This window comes from Capricornis sumatraensis, chromosome 4, assembly GCF_032405125.1.
Source record: "Capricornis sumatraensis isolate serow.1 chromosome 4, serow.2, whole genome shotgun sequence".
In the NCBI taxonomy this organism is placed as follows: Eukaryota; Metazoa; Chordata; class Mammalia; order Artiodactyla; family Bovidae; genus Capricornis; species Capricornis sumatraensis.
This window is the reverse complement of record NC_091072.1, coordinates 60,748,878-60,763,522: the sequence shown is the minus strand read 5'-3', so window position 1 is coordinate 60,763,522 and position 14,645 is coordinate 60,748,878. Positions and strand designations below refer to the sequence as shown.

The 14,645-nt window shown below is 37.8% G+C and overlaps 1 non-coding gene across 1 annotated transcript; it reads right to left on the bottom strand.

Annotated features, from left to right (window-relative positions):
* Positions 1-14,127: 14,127 nt before the first annotated feature.
* On the bottom strand, positions 14,128-14,200 carry TRNAG-CCC (transfer RNA glycine (anticodon CCC)). The gene has a single exon. It is a non-coding gene; the product is annotated as a tRNA-Gly (tRNA).
* Positions 14,201-14,645: the final 445 nt, after the last annotated feature.

Here is a 14,645-nt window from a genome sequence, read left to right as displayed (position 1 = left end):
TATCACTTTGGGAAAATAAATTCACATCCTTAGTTTTCTTTGCTTATAATTTTTCCCCAGAATGATGCTTCTATATCAATGTAACTGTTGGTTTTGAAATTGGCCCTCATACACAGGGCTAAGAGAGACAGAAGAAAGAGGCAGACCACTCGATGTTGGTAGGTGGCAGTTTTAATAAGCAAGGGAACTTACTTACAAGGCTTGTCTTGGGGAACCATAAGACAAAGAGATCTCCACACCCACCTGCTAATATCTTAAAAGTTTATGTAGAAGACTTTACTGAGCTTTCCAGCTGGCTCATGGTGAAAAATCTGCCTGCCAATGCAGGAGTCCCAGGAGACAAGGGTTTTATCCTTGAGTTGGGAAGATCCCCTGGAGTAGGAAATGGCAATGCACTCCAGTATTCATGCCTGGAAAATTCCATGGACAGAGGAGCTTGATGGGTTATAGTTCACGGGGTCACAAAGAGTTGGACACGACTGAGCAACTGAGCACATGCATGCATGTGCACAATTGTCACAAATCTCACTCGAATGGCCTCAACATCACAATACTCTCAAGGCTGCATCTTGGGCAGCTTCTAGTGTGGGAAAGAAAAGTGAAAGCACACTCCAAGGCCAGGGGTGAGGATGAGGAGTCTGACTGTCTGGCTCCAGCTTGAGAGGCAACTGGCAGGCATGTCCTCTTGATTACCTCCTCCAACATTTCACCCCTTCATGACCAACTTTTACAATTTTATATGGGCCCCTGGCATGCAGCATGCCCTGAGCTGTCAGCCTGGGGTTTAACTAGCATGGAGGTAGCTCAGCTTGGGGTGCTATCTTGCTGTTTTGGAGACAGATGCCATGGCAACTGTATAGGCACGTGTAAGAGAAAACACATTCAGATAATGATTTTCAAAAGAAGTAACTTTTTTTAACCAAGAGCCCCATGACCCAAACCGCTGATTGACTAAGGTAGTGGTCAGATCACACAAGGCATTCACTTGTGTTCTTATGTGGTTTAATAAAGATGACACATGGGCCAACTGATTAGGCATGAACATGCAACATTCTCTTTGGATAACGGTGCGGGTGCCTCCTTGCAGGGTAGTAATAATGCGCAAGGCTGTTTCACTTGGAGGAAAGCTTTTTTATTAGAGACATTTCAGCGTTCAGTATGGACAGGCTTTGTTGGCTATCACTTGAGGCTTACTGAGGGAATTTAGTAAAGGTTCCTATGTGTGCTGTAAATGTCCGCTAGGCCAATGGAGGAGACAAAGACAGTGTCCAGATGATTGTACCAGTGGAAAACAGAATGTGTCCACCTGGCCTGGAAGAGAAGGAGGTTGGTGGCTTCAGGAAATTGACCTGGTTGGCATGCTGTACATGCTAGCCGGTGGAGGCCACACTGTTGGTGTGAGATGATAGACTGGGGGTGGAATACGCCAGACCAGGTCTCCCATTTTCTCCCCTCTTTCAATAACACGTGTTCCATTTCCAGTATAATGCATTTTTAAGAGGTCTGGCTTACAGTACTAAATACTGAGTTGTTTCCTCTCACTCAGGGGTGCAATGTAACTTGCCTGCCCTGATGTGACATCTCATAAATTTTAGTGGATGTCTTTCTCAGGCATGATGGGGCTTGGTGGTCTCAACAGCATAATGCATTGATCCATGATAAGAGTCAGGGAAGAGGCTGGTTTTTGTGTGTGTGTGTGCATGATCTCTATACATTTGTAGCATTGGATATTTTGGCCTGGGTCTCCAGTCTGGTATGCGGGTCAAGAAGTCCCACTGGGTGACCATTCAAAGGTGTTAAAGCCTGAGCAGTACATTAGTCCACCCAGCCAAAGTGGTTTTACTTGTTAGTAATTTAATCTACTGCTTTAATATTCTACCTTGCTTTCCATTAACCCTGCTGCTTGCAAATTATAGAGGAAATGGAACTTTCACATCCTGTTCTGCCCAGTTTTGCATATTATGACCTTGGAACTATGACCCCAGATTACTGTCTATTTGATGAGGCTTTCTGTACATGGTACTCAGCTCTTCTAGTCTTCTAATGGTGTAGCAAGGTCTGTGTGGTAATAGGGGGAAACTTTGGGTTAGTCTAGATACAGTGTCCATGCAAACCAGGGCCTATTTAGAACACTCACACAGAGGAAAGAGGCCAATATATTCAATTTGCCAATCCCTCGTCAGTGGGGGACTCCAGTGAATGGCGTTAGACTCCTTTGGCAGTTATCTTGAGTGGTGTTTAGAACATGCAGGACATGCTGTCTTAAGAGTAATCTGGCATCCTTGGCAATACTCTACCCTCTGGAGGCACTACAGTGGACACTCCTCAAGTGCACTCAATCTGCTGTACTCATGTGTCAGTCACTAGGCTTCATTCTCAGGTGGGGCAGAAGCTTCCTGATTGCCAGAGGGTATCAATGCTTTATAAGTGGGAAAGTGGAAGACAGTGAGGACTGCCTCAGGCTCTTTCAGGTGAACCCAAATTTCTTGACCCCGGAGGACTTATTCATGATCTTCCACACCTGTTTTCCATTGTCTAAACCATAGAGTTAACCCTTTTAGAATAGCTCAACTGTCAGTACAGAGGATTAACAGCCAGGGCTTATGAGTGATTACCAGCCAAACCACTGAGTTCAGCCCACTGGCTGTGGTGATTCCTTTTTTTCCCAGGCATCTATATACCAGGCATCAACAGGAATTTCCCCTGCTCCATGTCTGCAGGCCACGAGGATAAGGATGGGGGCGCTTGGAGGATATGCATACTCTTCAGAGCCTGGAGGCGCCTGCAGTTTTAAAGACTGAGGGTTGGTGAACAAAGTACTCCTGTGCGGCAAGTGGGCCACTAAGTCAAAAAGGGAGTATAAACCATGACACAGGTTAGTCCACAGTACATATTCTCAACCCATCACCCCTTGATAGGTAGGGAAGTTCTTACCAGGCTAGGCTATCCTTTTGTGAGAGGATCTATGGATAAATGCAGTTTCCGCTGATAGAAACTGTTGCTCTATAGGAGTATATTGGGATGTTGTGCCCTACCAGAGCTGAGACCAAAGTCTTAAGGATACTCTCTCCTGTTTTTTCTGTCATAGTGTACAATTCATACCATCTGGAGTCACAGACACATCAAATTCAGATGGTAGTCCTGTTCAGGAGATGCTCAGAGCTCAGCTGGTAAAGAATCCACCTGCAATGCAGGAGACCCTGGTTTGATCACTGGGTCAGGAAGATTCCCTAGAGAAAGGGATAGTCTACCCACTATAGCATTCTTGCCTGGAGAACTCCATGGACAAAGAAACTTGGCATTTTATAGTCCAGGGGATCGCAAAGAGTCAGACACAACTGAGAAACTTTCTCTTTCACTGGTAGTTTTGCCTTCTTAGAGGCAGCTTGTTTTGATCCCCAGTTCCATAAGTGCCCTTTCTTTACTAGGTGGTATAAGGAATGGAGGCACTGTGCCAAGTGAAAAATAAAGATCTTTCAAAACCCCCAAATCATTACAAAGTCTTATATCTCTTTCACATTTGTAAGGGCTGAATAGAATTGCATCTTCTCAATTCCAGATTCCAGAACAGAGCATGTATTAGCCGTCTAAACAACTCCCCAAACTTCTGGCTGTGCCTGGACCTTGAATTTTCTGGGAGTTCATCACCCATCCTCTCCCTCTCAGATGTTCTAGCAAAGTCACAAACTGATCAGCAGCAGAGGCAAGTCTTCATGGGTTAGCATTATGTTATCAGTGAAATGGGCCTGCTTTATTGCTCAGGGAGGGAAAAGAGGGAAAGATCTTGGATTACTTCCCATGACATATTGTAGGTAATCTTGGGGGAGCAATTGAAATGTCCGTCATTGCCTTTTCCATGTGATCTTAATTTTTAGACACTTATCAGAGTCTTTTCCATAAATCTCAAAGATGAAGCTCTTTTGTAGGAACATATTATCAGAGAAAAACAAAATGATCTCCAAACCACTTTAAGATCCCAAGGCTCTGTCCTTGGGTAGCTTCTAATAAAACGAATATAGAACATACATCCCAAGGATGGGTAGGGATGAGGAGCCTCTGATTTGGTGCACTCATGGATCAACCAGCAGACATGTCCTCTTGATTACCTCCTCCAAGAGCAGAATGAGCTTATATCTTTTTCTATTTAAAATGACCCTATTTAAATATATCTTTTTCAGATGTTATTTAGAATTCATATATATATATATATATATATATATATATGTACATAGTTCATAGGCACATAATTCACAAATTTACATATTTTTATAGAATAGCAGACTAGATGATTTTTCAAAGTGAATTGTGTGTACCAGATAAATTTTCATCTTAGTAGACTTGCATGCCTTTTTATTGTTTTTACTGTTCCTACCATGATGACATGTATTATTTTAACAATTAGCAAGTAAAAGATTATCAAGTACCAAGTGACTATAGTATATCCAGTTTTGGACAAGAGCACTTAATCAATTACAAAATACTTCTGATAAACCTACATATATCAAAAAATAAATCAAAAACTCTTGAAACTATAATGGAATAAAAAAAACACAGCTGAGTTGTCTTTAACTGATTTTGATAGTAAAACTAAGCTAGGTATATAATTTGTATATATACTTACCAGAATTTCATCTCACAGAGGAAACTTATTATGAAAGATTATATATAGTTCCCAAGGAGGAGGGAGAATCAGTTCTTGAGTTATTTAAACAGAATCTATGAATATTGTTAGATGCTTATATAATACATGCTTAGAAAGGGAATTCCTGATCATAATTTTAAAAAGCTATGTAAAATAAATGAAATTATGTCTTCTGCTTTGCTATTATCAAGTCTGCGCAATTCACCCTTCACTCTAGTCAGAACATAAAGTAAATTGTCTGGGAATTCACCAACAAACCTTTGAGACTGTGGTGATACAACTGTGAAGCCTAACAACTCAGAAGGAGATTAAAGGTTCCATTCCTGAAACACAGTAAGAATGTCACCTATCAAAGGCTGCACCTTTGGAGTCCTCGTAATAAAAGTCTCAGTCGTAATCTAATGTGCCATTAACATCAGAGTGTCTGCCAGCCTACAATATTGGTTTTGCTTTAAACATGTTGAGTACTAACCACCTGGCTTGCTTCCAGATTCCTAGTTGCTTGCGGGGTAATGACTGAAACTTTATCAGAGAAACTTAGCTCTTTGAAAAGAGACTTGCATGTAAGCGGCTTATGAAGAAACTGTTCTCTGCAACATGTCACTTCATTTCTAAAATATGTTTAATTCACACTGAGCATCAGAGGCATTCGTTTTGCAAAATTCCTAAGATTACACCACACTTGCTGTTGTTTAGTTGCTAAGTCATGTCCGATTCTTTTGCAACCCCATGGACTGTAGCCTGCCAGGCTCCTCTGTCCATGGAATTTCCCAGGCAAGAATACTGGAGTGGGTTGCCATGTCTTTCTCCAGGAAATCTTCCTTACCCAGAGATCAAACCTGAGTCTCCTGCTTGGCAGGCAGATTCTTTCACTGAGCCTTCTGGGAAGCCCAACTGACCAGTTAGGTACACATATATGATAAAGCAATAGTTTTGCCTGTATTCCCCTTATATGATAATTTACACATACAAAAAATAAAGATATTTTTAATGGATCTTGCCTCAGGATAAATTATCTCTTTTAGCTTAAAAGTTGCTTAGAGGCAGAAACATTCTCTTTTCAATGATGTAGAAAATATCATCCTTGTCACTTATCAAGCAATTAATTTGCTAGAAGAGGATGTTTTAGAAAATTCCTATTAGTGGCTAAAATCTGATTTATAATCTCTGTAGATTTCTAAGACATTTTATCTGATTACCAGAACAATCAGTGATTCTAAACTTTAGGCATAAATTTTTAGATAGTTTTATTTCCATTTGAGCAAGTCCTTCTATGACCTCAACTATTGTAGGCAACCATGACTGTTCAGGATCGTGTTGACCCTGAGAAAATGCAGTAAGGAAAGGAATGACCAATTCATAATGTAATGGAAATTACTTTTTCTTTTTGGCACATGAATTAGGAAGAAAGTAAGAAAAGGAGAGTGTTTGAAGTCGATCGTCATCTGTTAAAGGTCACATTTTCAGTGACATCTTTGCTACAAATCTGGGGGAGAAATTCTTCAAAATCCTTCGCTTCATCCTGTGGATGGCAAAGGTGAAATTCCTTTTGTATTGTTCAGATTCTTTTTTTTTTTTTTTCTCTTGGCGTGTTACCGAACACACACATGGAAGTGCACTTGTTGTGCTTTCAAGCCTTTTCCTGATCCAAATAGCAATATGTTGGCATGATCAGCTTCACCTTTGTGAAAAATTCCTATTTTCTACTATGTAATTAGATCAACTGACTGGATACATTTATTTTCTCCCAAAGATAACTAGTTCAACTGAAATTCATTTATACAAGCATTGTAGTTTAGGTCTAATAATGCTTTTGTGTTAAAGGATGGATGAAATCGAAAAGGTCAAAACTTATTTGACTCCCTTTAAATGTTTAATAGCCTGTTTACTTAAATTTATTCTATTTGAAATGCCAAGGCATTTGCCCTTTTCATGTAGCTTGCAGGGCTACTCATTAATATTTTTTTCTGACGTCCAGTCATTTCAAAATATTAAACATTTCACAATACATCTATATGTTGATAAAAGTCAATTAAACAGTTCCTACCTTCAAAGAGTGCTCAGTCTGATGGATGTAAAAATCAGTTAAAGATGCATCATAGCCGCCATTGTCAGTGCCTTTTCATTTGTTCAATACATACTTATAAGCACCTATTATATACCAGGCACAGTTCTAGGGTTTAAACACATATCAATAAATTCAACCTACAAAGATCCCTGCCCTTACAAGGAGGTTCCATCTTGTTGTGTAGTTACTAAGTTGACTCTTTGAGAACCCATGGACTGAAATCCACCAGGCTCCTCTGTCCATGGGATTTCCACAGCAAGAATACTGGAATAGGTTTCCATTTCCTTCCCCAGGGGATCTTCCTGACCCAGGGATCAAACCCACATCTACCTGCATTGGCAGGCAGATTCTTTACAGCTGAATCTCCTGGGAAGCCCTTCATCCTAACAAGGAGCAATTAAACTGTTTTATGTTCTGATCAATAAGATTAATGTCTTCTCCCCCCATGGGAACTTGTCAGGGCATGAATAGGCAGAGATGGAAGTAAGAGAATGGAAGTATCCTTTCTTCTCTTTAATAAGGACAATATTTGGTATCAGTCATCTTGAAAATACTTCTACATGGTCATATTGTGCTTTTTTGAAACTGTGCTTTCTTACAAATTATAAGCTGATAATTTGCTTATAGAAGTTAAGTCTAATACTATTTCCTACTGTATAAACTAAATTATGTTTTTCACTTTTACCATGAAGCTTTTCCTGACTGTTCCTGACAGAAGTCTATTCCGCTTTACCCTGGAAAACAACTCTTTATTAAAAACTTCTTTCATGATGCTCATTTTGTTTTTAATTTTGTAATTAGCCCTTTCTATCCTCACTTTCAGGAGAAGGCAATGGCACCCAACTCCAGTACTCTTGCCTGGAAAATCCCATGGATGGAGGAGCCTGGTATGCTGCAGTCCATAGGGTCACAAAGAGTTGGACACAATTGAGTGACTTCACTTTGACTTTTCACTTTCCTGCATTGGAGAAGGAAATATCAACCCACTCCAGTACTCTTGCCTAGAGAATCCCAGGGATGGGGGAGGATGGTGGGCTTCCGTCTATGGGATCGCACAGAGTTGGGCACGACTAAAGCGACTTAGCAGCAGCAGCAGCAGCATCCTCACTTTCAACATCCTCCATGGATTCAACCCACTATAGATGAAAAATATTTGGAAAAAAATTACAGAAAGTTCCAAAAAGCAAAACTTGGGTTTGCCATTCACCAGCAACTATTTACACTGTATTAGGTATTACAAGTCTAGAGATGTTTTAAAGTATACAGGAGGAGTGCATAGGTCATATGAAAACACTACACCATTTTATATAAAGGATTTTAGAATTGGCAGATTTTGGTATCTTTGGGGGTGGGGGGGTACCTGAAACCAATCCCTCTCAGATACTGGATGCCAAGAGATGACTATATGATTATGTGCTTTCTGGTATCATTATGAGATTGTAAGCTGTGCTGTGCTTAGTTGCTCAGTCGTATCCAACTCTGCAACCCATGGACTGTAGGCCTCCAGGCTCCTCTGTCCGTGGGGATTCTCCAGGCAAGAATACTGGAGTGGGTTGCCATGGCCTCCTCCAGGGGATCTTGCCAACCCAGGGATCAAATCCAGGTCTCCCACATTGCTGATAGATTCTTTACTGTCTGAGCCATGAGGGAAGCCATACTTACAGGCCAAAACTATGTGGTAGTCATTCCATTATCTCTGAGACCTAACCCAGCTTATGGCTCGTACTGAAAAATATTTGCTATATTAATTTGAGATATAACCAACCTAAATTAAGAAGTAGAACAAAGAACATTTACATGCACACATCGTATTCTCCATTACTAGTCTCTAATTCTCAATTTGAATTTTGGTGTGATTTTGAATTATGTGTGTTTGCATCTACCTACATCCCTAAATGCTCTGCCATTTTCTCCCAATATGTTAGGAACAAAAGTATAATTTCTGATTTCTATAACTGAGCCATTTTTCCCAAGAGACAAAAAGTAGCTAATTAAAATATCTTATTTTTATATTAATATAATGTTTTTACTCATTATTCTTATAATTCATGTTTTAAGAAATATGCATTTCTAAAGTCATCTAGATTGTATTTTGTGAACACATGTACCTATATCATTATGTGAGAAGTTACAACTCTATTATGACTAATTATTCAAAATTTATAACTATTTTTCATTTGCTTTCCAGTATATTTGAATATCTCTGGTCATTAATATTCAGGCTGTTCATTGATTTATGAACAATACTAGTTAGAGTATCTGAAACAAAATTAGGAAAAACATCAACTCATTTTTTCTCCTGCTAAATCTTTATACGTTTCATGATCACCCTGGATATAAGAAAGCACAAGTTCACATTGATAATCCCTGATAACATTCACTAGCTAGTGGAGATTGGTTCCCTGAGGAGTTAATCAGTTGACAGGCTCTGTTTGTTTAGTTTGACTTTGCTGATCTTAACAAGAATTAATTCTCCTAGCTGTGACGAATATATAAGTGTTGTAATGACATACATCTAACAGTTCCTTGCTGACTTTATTTTTTTGTTTTGTTTTATATAGGAGTCTTACATACACAAACAGAAAACATTAGGATTTGTTGGCATGAGGAATCAGTGTCAAAAATGCAAATCCTACTTCCTTCTGTTTCAAAAGGAAAATTCAACATTCCCTTTATTAAAGTGCAGACAAGTCCTGTGAATGTGAGCTTACTCTTGTCTCTCCCCTCCCGACCCCACCTCCATCAATATTGATTTAAATGTTTCCCCTGATTAATGGAAAGCTCCAGAAACTCTCTTTGGGGATTCAAAGGGCTCTTCTTACTTCAAGCTAAAGACATTTATTCCATTGGTTTAAATAAACATTTTTTAAGGAAAGCATTTATTGCATGTATTTTAGATTTATTGCATGCATTTTAATTTCTTATAAAATATACATAAAAAGGCATCTTAAGATCATCTGTTGATAATTAATGATGCACTCAGGTAAAATTTTAGGCTATTGATCTTTTTTGATCTTCCTGTTTTTTCTAGTCAAATGAGTTTCCCTAAGGGATATTTAATTGATTCCCTCTGGTTTTATTCTCCTTTTCTATTAGGTTGTTTTCCTTGTCTGTAAAAAAGTCAGTAGATAGAAGAGATGGATGTGGATACACAGTTTCCAGAGAAAATGAGCCAAATAAAGGGACCCTATCTTATTCTTTCTTTGTACCTGCAACATCTAACAAAGTGCTTGATGCATAATGTAGTTCAATAAATATTTGTTAAAGTGAACAAGGTGTACGAGGAGGTCATGCATAAGATCTACTGAAACAACATGTTATTGTACTTGAAGGAATAGGTACATGGAGAACATTAAAGTCATGACTCAGAAACTTAGAACATCAAGTTCTAGTCTAATACCAAGATAAAAGATTCTGGCTCATGTTTCTAGCTGTGTTACCACATCATTTAACTCCATTATGGAATAGTAATCTCAAACAATTTATTATTTTATTTCTTTTCCTCTACCATACCCACAAAATAATGTTAGCACATCAGAAGAAAGGATTATTTGGGTCAAATACTCCTATTTTTTCCCTGAATTCTCTCAAACACAGATACTAAACTATCACAATTAAGAATAGTACATTAAAATAGAGATTCATGAAAGATGCTAATTATGTAATGCTAAGTAAAAACAATCAGCACAATATTCTATGATCAAAAATATATTTAGCAAGACCAAAGTTTGAAATTCTATTCTATATGTTAAAATACTGAAATCTGATGCATGATAACAGAACTGCCATATTGAACCTATCAAGAATTCATTTACATGAGGGGATAAGTCACTTGAAATATTAGTTATTTTATCCTGAGAAAACTTGTGCCTGACTCTAAATGGAAAGCTGCAATTAAAAAGGAGGAATATTTACTAAATCTTTTGTTGAGGCATTAGGAGCACAGGACATGGTAATATTTAGAAGAGTGTGGCGGCAGCAGTGATGACTAGGATGTTTCGTCTTTACCTAGAGTTACTGTTGGTACTCACTGGAATATGAAATAGACACTGAGCTGTGAGAGGGGATTGTTCCTGGGGGACCTGTATTTTGAGGACATCACAGCAGCATCTCAGCTTTGTCAGTGCCTAAGGGAGGCTATCAAAAGTCGTGGGAATGAAAAGAATGGTGGCTTAGGCGTTCTCAGACGGAATCAAAATTACGAGGCAATACTGCCAAGGAAGAAAATGATAGAACTGAAATGAAAGCAAGAAGACTATTTCATATACACACTTGAAACACTTCCTGCAGAAAACAAAACAAGATGAGAGGGATTTGAAGAGACTAGAGGTCCTAAATAATTAGGCAGGGGTGATCCCTATAAAGACATTTTGATATATTATTCTGACAATAGCATGATAAGAAGAAACATAAATGATATTAACACATGCTTTTAAAATTTATGGGAAATAAAGACACTTTGGACTTAATTACCTTAAAACAATAACAGTATGCATGCCATGGTGCTGAATTTACATGTATTTCTTTCTGTTTTGCAGACTTTTTTTGTATAGTACTTGCTTGTATTATGTTCTTTAAAGAAACCAGTATAGGTAGTCAAAACTACTCTGCCCAATAATTTACGTTTTGACTACTTCTGAGTCTCATTTCTATTTTCGTTTGTCTCTCCATCCCGTTATCCCCAGTCTTAAAGGATGTTTCCTGAGCACATGAAATTCTCAGTGTGAACTTTGGACCAGATTCAAGGTACAAAATATTAGTTCCTTCTCTGGATTGATGGTAAGGAGATGATCATTGTTAGCTTTCAAGCTTCTCTTCAAAAAATTAACATGCTATGGACTCCAGTCAGAACACAGATATTTCTCTTAGATCCCTTTTTTGAACTCTCTCCGGCCCTGCTTTACTTGTTAGTAGCAACCCTGCTTAGGCCTTAAACAATGAATTTAGTTGTTATACAGAGTTTGCTCACTCTAAATTCAATTTTTAAATATAAGGTCTGAAATATTACTTATTTGACTTTTTTAAAAACACATGAAGTTATGCAGCTGACCCTTTCCTGTAATATAAGCAAAGTGGTGCTTGCCTGATTCAGGAGACTTAACATGAATGCGTAAATCTTGTCATCAAGTGATTCAGAACATCTTTAAATAACTATATGTGTGTCTGTCAGAAGAGTGAGATTATGTGTGTTAAGGTGCGGGGATGATGTGGAGTTAAGGAAAAAATATTGAAGATGTTACGCCTTATGCCTAAAACACTTTACCATCAGGGATGTGTTTTCAAACATAGAAAGTCCCACTTGCCATCCCTGCTGTATTTGAGGACAAACTCAGTTGGCAAAAGAAAAACAGGTAAAGCCAAAATAATTTCTAAAGACTCTAAAATTTTGAATACCTTAATAGAAACCCCAAATATTAAACTCAACTGCATGCAAAAGGCTATTTCATTCTGTTTTATTTTCTGTTTTTTCTCCACCTCTTTTGGAGTACCAAATTATCTTCCCCTCCCCTAGAGCCCATTTTTTGAGACTTAAATGATAATTTAATAAGAAATTTTCAGTGGAAACACTGTTCAAGGCAGAATTCTAATCACCAGCATAAAACAAAACCAAGACTGCTTTTTTGGTGCTTTGCAATCTAGTGAATTTAGATGGAAAATAACAAACAAATAATTACTTTAAGACATGACAATTGCTGGAAAGGAAATCAAGGAGAATAAGGGGAAAGGAGAAAATCATGATTTGAGAAAATCATGATATTTTAAATATTTATAAAATCAGTATTTTATATCATGATCTCTCTAATATGGTAGTTTTTATCAGAGATGTGGAAGAAGTGATATCCAGCCACCAAGGTCAGAATATTTTTGGTGCAGAGAGTTAATGCCTGGAAATAGGCACATGCTGAAATAGAAGAAGGCCATTGTGGATATAGTAAAAAGAACAAGGGCAAGAGTACTAGATCAGGTGAGAGGTGATGGTGGCTTGGACTAAGATCGTAAAAATGGAAATGATGTCAAGGACTTGAATTCTGGATGAGTGGGTAAATACAGATTCCAGCTGAAGACTCAGTCCTGGGCCACTCCATTAATTGGAGGTTGGAAAAATGAGGAAGAACCAGAAAAAGAGACTAAAAAGCAGTATTTATTGAGAAAGGGGGGAGAAAAAGAAAATATCTTTGATGCTGATAAAGAAAACAAGGAGGTAGTGATCAAACATAGCAAAAGCTGAAGAGATTATTAAGGACTGGAAAATGAATACCATTGAACTTGGCAACATGGAATCCATTAATAACTTTGAAAAGAGAATCTTCACAGGATAATGAGAGCAAAGCTTACTTGTGGAGACTTTTAAAACTAGTGGGAGAGTCAAAAAGGGATAGAGCAACATGTACACCCATGACTGATTCATGTTAATGTATGGTAAAAACCACCACAATATTTTAAAGTAATTAGCCTCCAATTAAAATAAATTAATTAATTTTAAAAAGTATATGAAAATGTTTAAATGACAGGTATTTCATTGGTTAGACTCAGATATTATCATATAAATCTTGAATAAATATTTTGAAAAAAATGAGTGAGACAATAAAGTGCAATAATGAACAAATGAATATGTGTTTGTGTGTCTTGAAACACGTTCTTGAGAAAATGTCTGTGTATGTCTGTAAATGGGAGCAGACAAGTGGAGAACTTACTAGGTAGACTGGATTGTGGAGTCAGAAGAGGTTCTTTTTTGAGTTGGGAACCATTATATAACTTTATATTCTGATGTGAGCAGTACAGTAGAGAAGGAAAAAAAAAAATCATCCATAACAGAGAGAAAGAGGGAAGCCAGTTGGAAAATGTATATCCAGGAGTATGCATAAAGGGCTGAAATCCAGGCCATTAGGTAGAGGGATTGGTTTTAGGCACATGATCCTTTCTTTTTCTTTTTAATAGGAGAAAAGACAGATATGTGGTTGAGTATGTAGGTAGGTTAACTGACTTGGTAACTTGCACTGAGGTAGGAGGGTAGAAATCTAAAAGGTTCTTGTTTGATTTCTCCTATTTGCTCAATGACAAAAAGAACAAGGATATCAGGTGAAAAGGAGAGATGAAATGTTGGAGGCTCAAGGAGATAGTGATGAAACTTTCACCAGAATTGAGTTATTCTCAGGTATTGGAAGGAAAGGAAATGAGCAAAGGAGCTGATAGACTTCCTCACCAGTAAATACAGATCCTCAGAAAGGACTCCTCATAAACTGTATTCCAGTCATATGGAATTCTTTTCTTACTCCTCAAATATATCAAACATTAAGGCCATTGAAAATTCTGTTGTCCTGATATGAGAACTATCTAACTTTAAAAAAATAATGTATTGTTTTCTTAATTTTTATTTATTATTATTGGCTGTGCTGTGGGGCATGAGGGATCTTAGTTCTCTGACCAGGGATTGAACCTGGGCCCCCTGCATTGGGAGTGCAGAGCCTTGGCCACTGGACCACCAGGGAAGTCCCAAGAACTATACAACTTTTAATCATTTTTTAAACTTCAATTTAAATTCCAGGAAGTACTCTTTGTACTTGCTCCTACCATTGCAATTATCATATCATATTGTACAAACTTCTTTTCTTTCTCCACTGACTGTGTATCCCTCATATGGTGGCATTACATCTCCAGTAACTATGGGGAAAATATTGCACATTATAAAATTACAAATATCTGTTATTACATGCAGCTGATTTTGTTTCATTTTCTCCCTCTCAACAAAATTTAATTCAGTGAGTACCTACAAATTTGTATTAAAATTATATGTTGTTTTTTAAATTGGAAACTATTAGAAGCACTTTTACTTCAACTTCATGACTGGTAACACTGAAGAAAGGAGAATACAAGTTGCAATAGTCATTTGAAAAATGCATATGTCCACTATGGTGTATGGAGATTTGGGAAAAC